The following is a 10,303-nucleotide window of genomic DNA, read 5'->3' as shown; positions in this document are numbered from 1 at the left end:
CCCCCTTTATTTCAATAGTAGAGGACTGCTTCTGCACTCTGATCTCCAGAAATACAGAGCATTCTGCCATTTGTCACTTTTCCAACTTGTTTATACAAAATGCCTTTACTTGATGCCACCGAAGCCTTGCAAGCTTATAAACATTAGAAACAAGCAAAGTAAGTGGAACTGACATGCAGTTAAAAAATACGCACCTGGGTAGGGGTCAGGGCTGCCTAAAGGGGTTTTAGTTCTCCATTGGCTTCCAGCAGTGTTGCCAAGTGTCACTAGTCTCGGCATCCCTTCACCCCCTCTCCAAACTAGGTGAGCTCCATACCTGCCTCCTCTATAACCCTTGCCTCAACAAAGTCTAGGGTTTGGTCTAGGGCTAAAATGTGTCTTGCTTAAACTTTAAACCAGCTGCCTGACTATTAGCATGTTTGACTTATGTCTGCCCAGGAGGTTGGACTAGGCGATCTCCTGAGGTCCCTTCCAGCCTTGGCTCAGCTCTGCTCAGGCTGGCAGGCATCTGCTTACACTGCAGCTGTGAGCATCCTTCTGCTCTCAAGACTTGGAGTGTGCTTGCTGTGCTTGCTGGCTCATGGGCTCCTGAGGATGGTGCCTCAGGAAGAGCTGGCTGGCCAGCAGACTTCAGGCAGCTGTAGAGTGTGGTTTGTACCAAATCCAGTGATACTTTTTTTTTAATTTTTTTTTTTTTTTTTAGGGTGATGGTTGGGGGGTGCACAGGGACTCCTGTGAGCTGGCAGAACAGGGGGTGGGATGTTCCTTCACAAGCAAGTACGCTCTGAGATTTCCAAAATGAACAGCTGGATTGATATGAAAATGTATCTATTGCTGGTTAATTTGTCAGGTATGCTGTGATTTTGATGGACTGAAGGAATCCAAAGGCATTTTTGTCCTGCCTCACACTGCACTGTTTAGTTAAGCTCACAGTTTTGAGTGGACAGTTCATGTGGTGGTGTGCCATGAAAAGTACCCACAAAAAGTGCTGCTGTGGGCCAGAAATTTTTTCAACAGTGTAGGAGACAAATTTCAAACCAAAATAAGGCATTTGAAATTGGGCTGTCAAAAGAGATTAAGGGTGGGGAGCATATCTAACTTGCTCTTTTTTTTCCACAGCAGGAGGAAGACAGTGGCTAACTTGTATTCTGTTGAGCAGTCCTTCCTGGTGGGAAGGACTTTCTGACCTCTGATGAATGTTTTCTGTGCCAGACATTCACAGATGATCTAAAAGTATGGGAAAAATTGTTTTGTGCTTGATATTCTCAGACTATCATAAAGTAGGGAGCCTATGAGGGACAGATGCTGTGGGCTGGAAGATAAGCCAAGGCTGATTCCCTTGTGAGCTGTGGCTCATTTACTTCCTCTGGAGCAACCTCCCTGTTGTGCTGGGCAGCCCCCTCTCTTCTCCCTCCAGCCCTTTTCTCCTCTCCTCCAGCACACCCACAACCATTCCAGTTATCCCCAGTGCTCTCCCCTTTTCCACGACCGCCCTTCTGCCCAAGGCAGGGCAGGCAGGGTGGGCACAAGGCTGAACTGGCAGCTCGTGGCCCAGCAGAGACAATGATAAACTCTGCCCATTGCTACCTGCAATCCTAGCCTGTGTAATTAAACGCAATGTCCTGGAGTAATGAAGGCATGAGCCTTTCATGTCTGTGAAGACCTTTCCTACTTATCCTGTTCCTGACAATACATGGTTTTTCTTCAAAACATATGTATTTAAATATAGTTTGGTTTATAATGACCCATATCACATAATTGTTTGGGCTGAGCCAATGCATGGATCAAGGGATTTCATGTCTTGAGGGACTTAGTGGGAAGTATGACTTCACTAAGAAAGCATCAGAGAGTGCCTCTGTTCCCGTGGTATGTTCCTGGGGGCTTTCTGCAGAGGCAGTTGGTGCAAGACTGGGAGGTGTTTCAGAAGGCAACTCTTCAAGATTCAGGGTTATAGCTGGATTGCAAGTGTATTGTAAAGTTAGTGCTCAGTCAACTTGTGAGGAATTTAGGAGACTAACTCATTTTTAGAAGAGAGCAGATTGCTGCACTAACAGGTTTAAGGAATGTCTTTTACAAAAGCAGGCAAATTGAGAACCTTTCATTAAAATAAGTATTTTCTTTCCTCTATTAAGATAAATCTTCCTTACATCTTGTAAGTGGCAATTGATTAACATGTTGATGAAGGATTTATTAGTATATTTTTTTAATAAAGCCTGTTGAAATAGTTTTTCTGTGTTGTATATCTTTATAGTGTTACTCAAATTTACGAAGTCAACTCATAGTAATGTAGGGCAAGCCCCAGCTACAGAGCATAGCACCAGTGAAAGAAAAGGGAACAAGTAGGAAATGGCATGATGATCTTTGGGCTTAATCCCACACACCCACAAGTGCCTGCACCCTTAGGAGTTCTGTATTTCTCAAGCATTAGACTTAAGAAGTTAGTTGTTAGCCAATAGTTTTGTGTGCAACATGCCCAAGCAGTCTTTAAACAGGTTGAGCCCTGCCTGCAAGATCAAACTGGGGCAAATGCTAGTTCTTTCCTACCAGTAACTGATCTGCTCTTAAACTACCCCAGCTTGGGTTTATTTTGGGCGGTGGCCGTGCCTCTAACAGTGCCTGAGTGTGAGAAATGCAGTAGGAGACCTGCATTGTTTTGACTAAGAACCACACTCTCTCCTATTTTTCCTCACTTTGCATGGGGGCATAACCTTTATCACAGCAAATGTGATAATCTACATCATGGAGGGTGAACCGTGAATTTGTTGCACAACCTGGCAGGGTGAGAACAACTTGTGATGGTGAGGTGCCATGCTCTGGTCTCCTGCTGAGAGCTGGAAGGGGGGAGCTTTCCAAAGCCCTGGCTTGCAGCATTTCTGTAACCTGAAATTACACACCAGGGAGTTCAGGCACTGATACCTGACAACTGTGTGCTTGAGGACCCAAATCTGCATCCAGCCATCATGGGGTAGGGCCTTTATTCAGGCACACCATGGACATTGGGACACACTTGACTTTCAGTTGCAGGAGTCCTTGGAAGAGGTGGCTTGTTGGGTGTTACAAGCTCTGTATGCTCAGCAGTTGCTGAGTGGGGACCCAAGCATCTGTTTACTTATAGGGCTTTGCAGTAGTGTCTCTGCAAGGACTGAACCAATAAATCATTGCTCTATAGCTCTTCAGTAGTGCCTTGATTCATCTTTTCACTGGACTGCTAACTGCACATTCTCCATGATATCAGATTTTTGGCTCTAGCAATTTAGCACTCCTTTATCCATGGTGAATCAAACATTGTTGATTTATGTCGAGGATGTTGTATTTCCTTAGATTTTTTTACCCCAAGGTAAAAGGCTGTAGTTGGTGCAAATGCTGCTCTGTGAGCTTCTCCAAAGGGCAAACCCAACACAGCTCCTATTGAAAAGGATCATAAGGAGGCTTGTGTGGGAATGGCCCACCCAGGTCTCTGGCTTTGGAAATCCACTGTGCTTTTGTAGATCTTTGAGCAGTGTTACCTTCAGGTCTTGCCATGTGGACCCACTTCTTCATCAGTGTTATAAATTGTTGATAAATTATCTGGCAAAAACTTCTGTCCCCAACGTCCCAGGGACACCTCTGGCCAGAATCAGTCCCTCCCGTTACCAGGGTTGCAGGGGACAGTCTTCAAAGCAGGGCTCTGCCTTTCCAAGCACAGCTGAGCTGGATTAGCCAGACCACCCTGTCAAGAGACTCTGTGTATCCTGTCCTCACCCTCCTTGACAGACCATGGTCCTGCAGCAGCTGCTGCAGGAAGGCGTCTTGCACAGTAAGTAATGCTTCGCAGAGAGCACAGCTGTAAAGCAGCTCATCAGTCTCTCCTGGATTACTGGTCCTCTGCTTTTCTTTTCACCGTTACTTAATATGTGCATGCTCCTGGGCACGTACAGGGATTTCAACACTGCCAAAAGAGGCCGGTCTACCCTTTTTCCGTAATCAAATTTCCTGTTGCAGAATAAACCTATGTAAGAGCATCCACAAGCCAAATTATACCGGTGAAATCTAACCTCTTCCTGATTTCACTGGCCAATAACCAAGAGATCTGAGGTGGTGCTGGGAAAGACCAACCAGCTGTACCTGCATCTCCCTGGAGAGCAGTCCTGCCAGCAATTCCTCCTTCAGCACTGTAATTTATAGCTGAACTGCCAGCATCTTCTCTCAGGACGTGAGGTCTGATCTCTCAGTGAATCAGCTCCATCCCACCAGTGTCACTTCTGCCTATAACTGCTCGGGGCAATTTTTTCCATCTGCTGCATTCCTGTCTGAAAGCAGCAGCCATCTGATCAGGACCTTGGTCAAAATATATTTCATGGGAAATAACAATGGAGCAAAGCTATTCCTTGATGAGAAGGAGCCTCATGCAGTTTGAAAGGACCCAGGGGAAGCAAAGACCAAAATTTTCCATTAGATAAAAAGTTAAAGTGTTTTACTTTCATACACTTGCGTTTTGTTTTGTTTTTTTTTCCCCACAAATGAAGTGGTTTAGCTGCCATCTGCCTGTGGAGACTTGCCTGCCCATAGCCAGGATGCTGAGCATTAGTCCAGGATGTGCAGAACTGCAGCAGTCACCATGTTGCAGGTGAGGGGAGCTGGGAGACCTGCAACTTCTGAGACCAGCCAGGATTTTCAAAGTTTTCCCGTCTGCTCACTGCAGAGCCCCTAGCCCAGACCTTAGACACCGGAGCCCATAAGCTGCTGGCTGCTGGGGGTTTGCCTGTGGCGCTGTCCCCATGCCGGGATCGCTGCATTACCAGCAGCCTCGCTGCGAGCTGGCCGGCAGCCAAGCATGAGTCTGTCAGGAGTTAGCTGGAACCAGTGTATTTCCACAAAACACTTCAGTTCACATTAATCAGGGTTTTCTGATCAAATTGTATCTTGTGGCAGGAAAATCCCTCAAACGCTGGTGTGGGGCTGTTTGCTATATCCCATGTGTGTAATGTGCTTATTTTGCTATCTGGGAGGGGATGTTGAGCCAGACGCCTGTCGTAGGTAGTGAGCAGTGGTTGTCTTCCCTTCCCTATTTCTTCAACTGCATCCTATACACAAAACACTTTCAGGCTGGCTGTTCAGATGTAGCTGCTTGAAACTTGCTCTCTAGAAACAGGAACATATGCAGGACTTTTTCTTCCATTTTTCTGTTCCAGTTTTCTTTTTTTAGAGCTAGTAAATATTTTCATCTTGTGTGTTACCTGGCTAAAAGGAAAATCCCGACGTGTTATGGTAAGCCATAACTATGTGATCAGCATTAAATCTCAGCAACTCACTCTCTGCTGCATTTAGCCAAATGGGGGTGGGAGAATTTGTCTGCTTCCTGTTATGGTTTTATTTTGTTGTGTGTGTTCTTGAAACTCAACATAGCTGTTCCGGTATAATGCAGAATATGGATTTATGCATACCAGCATTTCTATATAAATTTGAAAGAGTTTTTCAGCACTTCTTTCTTTTTTAGTGGTACTATTGTTTGTGTTCTTGAAATAACTTTGGTTACATCTGCTCAGAGTTGAAGTTGATGCTTGAATTGCAGATTTTCATACGGGCATGTTTATACTTTTGCATGTGTGTGTGTTTACACCATTGTTGCTTGAACCAATATCTGTCCCATCCCTCGCAAGCCACATTCTGGCTGTTCTGAAATCCTTCTTGTGGTCATTCCTAAATTAAGTGTCTTGTCATATTTTTCTTTTTATGGGAAGATTTAAATAGCTTTTAATAATTAACAGGATTTAGGCTTGTCCTAAATTAGCATTGACTCATTAGAGCTGTCAGCAGGTATCACTGAGGGGCTGTCTGTTGCTGGCCAAGCAGTTATTCTGGGTTAATGCTTGCTCTCTTGGGGGAGGTGTCAAATGATTTGCATCTGAAAAGGAGAAATCCATTCAGCATTTTTGAGGTGGTTTTCTTTTAAGAAAAATAATTTCTTCTCAGTTTGTTCACCATCAGGCCAGACTTTGTACCTTTAATAAAACTTCTAATGAAGCACCTTTCAACACCAGTAAAATGTTTATATGAGACATAAAGGCTTGGGCTGCCGTTTGCATTGGTGATCCCTGGCCACCGTATGGGATGTAGAAGGCACTGGAGAGCAGGCCAGCACTGCTGTCCCCTCCAAGGGCACCCTGAGCTCCAGGAAGACCATCTGCTCCCCGGGCAAATGCTGTTTTATGTCCCTCTGGGTTGCAGCTCAGGGTTCAAGGCCCAGTCTGTGATAATGATCTGGACCTTGCTCTTTCTCCTGTGTTTGTGAGCTGCCCTGCTCATGTACTGACTCTGCGCTCATCCCTTTGGATCTGGCTGCCTGACCTGGCTCATGGCAGCAGAGGCAAGATCAGGCTCTGACTGCAAAGCACCAGCTGCATTGTTATGGGGGAAGGACCACTTCTCCAAGCCAGTCTCCCAGGGCTGCTTGGCCATCCTGGGCTCCCTGTGGGATGGACGTGCCCCACGTATGCTGGGGACCCAGCAGTGACTGAGAGGGTGACAGCTGCTCAGCCCCTGCCAGATCCTGCTATGGACAGGGCAGCAGCAGTGCTGCAGCACTGCATCCCCACTGGAGACAAAGGCAGGAGGCAAAAATGAAGTGAGTGGGAATTGCCAGATCCCCTGGTCCCCCATGTGAGGGCATTCAGTTGTACAGAATATCTGCCTTTTACACTTACTACTCCCACTGCACGGTGCCCATGCCAGAAGGACCTCTGCCAACATCTGTGTAAACTCTCCAGTACAAGACATTGGATGGAGTTTAAAGGAGAAGGAAAGGCAAACTTATTTTGCTTCTCCCAAGGGCTCAGAGGCTTGCAGAGGAAAAGTCAGTTTTAACAAATTATGCAGAGAGGCAAAAGCCATGAGGTTATTCTTATTTTAAGATGGCCTGAAAGCTGACTGTCGGTGTTGCTGCTGGCAGAGGCAGCTGGTCTCTGCACATTGGGCACACTCCTTTGCTCATCGGATCTCCTTCTCCGTCCATGCCCTTGGGGCTGATCTGCAGTGTGCTGCACCGCTGCCAGGCTTGTTTTCCCAGTTATCATGAGAGCCCTTCATGTGAAATGTTTCTGCTTTCATAACAACTATCTAGACCTCTTTTTTATTTGTCTACTTAATTCTGGAGCAACCTGAAAACAAGATTGGGAGTAATTACCACTGTCCTGTGAAACCTGGCGTGTTAAGGTAGGAAGAATAAAACCCACAGGCAGAACACAAATCTATTTTTGGGGGCAAATGCTGCTGAGAAAAAAATCGGCACAAGGCAGGGCAGGTGGCTGGTGGGGAGTGGGATGCCAGTGTGATGCCTGCCAGCAGCATCCTGCTGGAGGGAGGCTGGGCTGAGACCTGGGCATTCATCACAGGTGAAAGGCTGAGCGTGGCCCTGGCAGGGCTCAGCCATCCCAGCAGGAGAGCCCTGAGGATGCATCAGGGTGAGATTTTCCCCCCCCGCCCCAGTGTTTAGGACTGAAGTAGTTATTGAGATCCTGGCTGCCATCTGTCAGGTCGCTCTGGTGACAAAGCTGCTTTTATGGAAATGCACCAGTCTCTCGGCAGGATGCTGCACTCCCAGGTTTTCAACAGCACGTTGGCAGCTGGCCTGGGAGCTTGCTCTGCTCACGCCAGTAATTGCAGCTCGAGCTGGGTTCAGGAGTGCACAAAGATTTAAGACCTGCACCATTCCAGGTAGACTCATTTTTGCAGCCAGGCTCAAAGCCACGTAGTGGGAAGACTTCGCTCTTTCCTAAGACAGCCCCTGGGCTGGCTGGGCAACCCACGTATCCACCTGTGGGAGCTGATGGGTTTGGTGGGAGGAAGCAAATGGAGGTTGTTTTGTAACTCTTAATGAGACACTATGTGGTCACAGCCAGGTGCCCAGGAGGCTGCGGTCGGCTCCTGCCCAACCTGCGGGACAGGCAGGGGAGGACAGGGTGGATGGGAGCAATTTAACTTTGGATGTTTTCAGGTTCTCTGCTCCAGACAGGCTCGTGGCTCAGTCTGATGGGTACAAGGTGTTATTTCTGCCTGCTCTTGCCCGAGGAGCAGAAAGCAGTCCTGGAGTGGCCCTGGGCTTCCTAGCACAGGGCCAGCAGCTCCCACTGCCTCCAGGCAGCACAGTCCGAGTCTGCAGACAGGGAAGAACAGGAGGAACAGGGGAAATGGCACCTTCCTGGGGACCAGGGATGCAGAGATCTTCCCCATAAACCCTGCACACCCTGACAGAGCCTGCTGTAGCCAGTTGCCTACCAAGGGCAGCTGTGGCACAGAGCTCTGTCTGCATGCATATGAAGGGCGGTTCTTTGTCCCCCCAGCTCCTGCTGAGACCTATGTCAGAGCCTTCCTGTTCTGGAGATAATTTTTAGCTTCTTTTGCATTTCTGTCTAGATGTATTTGTGGCCCGTTTATTAGCAGTTGTTGCTCTGCCAGCTTTGTGTCATTTCATTTCTTCCTGTGATGCCCTGGTGCATTTAGCAGCAGAATTTGGGCTCCAGCATGCCCAGCTGTGCTCCTGATCCCCTTCCAGCTCATCAGTCCCCAACATCCCCGCAGCCCTCCCTGTGCATCCCCGGCCCCTGGCGCCCATCTTTGCCTCAGGCTAGTTCCCAGACACAGCTACACACCTTGGTCAATGCTGTCTAATTCCTCAGCCTGCCTTGTATTTTTTTTTCTATAAAAATTTTACATGCACTGGTGTGCCAGGGTAAAACCTAGTCACCAAGCTGTTTATTAAAAGTTGCCACTGTGCTACAATAAGAATGAAATTGTTCTCGTGGGCTCTGCTAAACCCCCAGCGCAAGCCCAGCCACATGGGAGGGAGAGTCAGAGCAAATCCATGTGTGGGCAAAGGGCACATGCAGGTTGTGGAAGAAATTGCTCAAGGAGCGGAAGACAATGATTTGGTGCAATGTGAAGACAGGAGACAGCTTTGGTCAGGGTGTGCTCCCAAGGCAGGAGACATTCTCCACAGAGACACCATTTCATCAGCAGTTACAGGAAACTGAGGTGATTGGGATGAGCAAGGGGTGCCTCTTATGCAGCGGGAAACCTGCGGCAGAGTAAGCCAAAAGGCAGAGTGTGTGGTGTTTGGCTTTGGCCTGGATGAACATTTCTGGGAACAGAACTGATTACAGAAATCAAAGATTTCAGTGGTGCCAGCTCTACGGGAGCTGCCTTGTTGGCTTACATGATACAGGCACATTCAAACAGCTGCTGTCCCTTCCTTAAGATGCCATCTAAGCCAGGATTAGTCTCCAACAGTAGTCATCAGCAAAAAAATAGGGAAAACTGAGGTCTCCACTCACTGAAAGAATAAATACTGACTCTGGGCATTGCTAGAGAATCTGGATTCCTTCCATCATTTCCTGAAGTGCCATGGAAGCCATAACTGTTTAATTTATTAATGCAAAGAAAGGATTTTTCTTGCAGCAATCAGTCTGTCGCCACTGCCCCATGCTCCTCTTCCTAGCATGTCTCCTTGTGGTGACACCCCCTTTTCCATGCAATTCATAATGCTGTGCTGGAGACCACAGGTCTATTTGGAATTTCTGAGTCTCCTATTCCGGCACCTTGGAAAGAGCTTGTTTAATGCAAGCTGTATCAAAGAGACTGGCTTCTCTGAAACATGAGGCAGTTAAGAGGCTTTTACAAGTCATTGATTTTTCATGCCACTGGCAATTTCAAAACCATCCCTTTGGATCAAATGAAACATGCTGTTTAATACCAAATGGTCTGTTCAGCGCTGGAGCCTTTTATTTTTTTATTTTGTTCAACAGGAAGCTACTTCTAAACATGGAACTGAATTGCAAAGTTGAAAGCTTTTATTCTGAATATTCCCAATATTTTAATATAGGAAGGCAACAGATTGCTTGACAGAACAAATTTAGCACAACAGGGATGAATATATCAAATATTTTAACCAAAAAGGATTTGGCCCATTTTTTGGACTTAGCTCCAGTAATGATCTTTACCAACCACTTTGCCGTTTGCAATGTGACATTTCAGCAACAATGCTGCTCTTCCTTTATTTCCTCAAACAAAAGTGGATTTTTACAGAAGTGCTTTCTAATTTCTGCATGTACCTGCCCAGCATACCTGTCAGAGGCCAAGGACCCAGCCAAGGGGCTTCTCTGCTCTTTGAAATCTCTTATTCAGCCTGGATGCACCTTTACAAGTTTGCCTTGCCTGGGCTTTAGCTCTTTTATTAATCTTGCCCCTGTAGAACAGCTGTGAGGCTCTGGGACCTAGCCAGGCTCCTGGAGGAGGAAGCTCATGAGCACATAGTGACTCCAGGAGTCAC

The sequence above is a fragment of the Pelecanus crispus genome, chromosome 13, assembly GCF_030463565.1.
Source record: "Pelecanus crispus isolate bPelCri1 chromosome 13, bPelCri1.pri, whole genome shotgun sequence".
Taxonomy (NCBI): domain Eukaryota; kingdom Metazoa; phylum Chordata; class Aves; order Pelecaniformes; family Pelecanidae; genus Pelecanus; species Pelecanus crispus.
This window is presented reverse-complemented; position numbering follows the sequence as displayed.